Raw genomic sequence first — 579 nt, 5'->3', positions numbered from 1 at the left:
GCTCATTGTTTTAGTATGTATTTACTTCTTTAATGCACTTCCACACCAAATAGGCAATAGCCAATGGTCATCCGTAAGCACTGGTCTTCAGCAAAACGGTGAAATCGCCTTTCATCAAATATGATCGATGACTTTGTCTAGTGACGTCTTCTTTTCGATCACTCTTCATTAAAAAATCGCCAGTCAAAGCCATCCGTTGAGATTGGCAAAACCGCACATTACTTTAGCGGTTGGCTGTACCATAATATCTCTTGTAGCCTTAGGTTTCAAATTCCATCTCACGGTAGGTAATTTCATGTTATCCTTCAACACTACACTGACACATCAATTTTTTGTTTTTTGTTTTGTTGGGTTAGGCCCTTTCGGTCGACAAGACCATTGCAGAGCCGGAAGGATGATAGGAATTAGGGGGAGACATTGGTCTGGGCAGGCACCCTAGAGAGTCGCCGGGGCTGAGCCCGTCCAAATGGACAGGCCGACCAGCCCCCCCAAGCACTCTCTGCACCCGGCTACGGGGTGCAGCTCCCTCGGGAGCAGCGGTGCCGCTCCAAGGGAGCAGCCCGCATGAGATAAAGTTGC

This window comes from Amphibalanus amphitrite, unplaced genomic scaffold (genome assembly GCF_019059575.1).
Source record: "Amphibalanus amphitrite isolate SeventyFive unplaced genomic scaffold, NRLGWU_Aamphi_draft 000233F_arrow, whole genome shotgun sequence".
NCBI classification, from domain to species: domain Eukaryota; kingdom Metazoa; phylum Arthropoda; class Thecostraca; order Balanomorpha; family Balanidae; genus Amphibalanus; species Amphibalanus amphitrite.
This window is presented reverse-complemented; position numbering follows the sequence as displayed.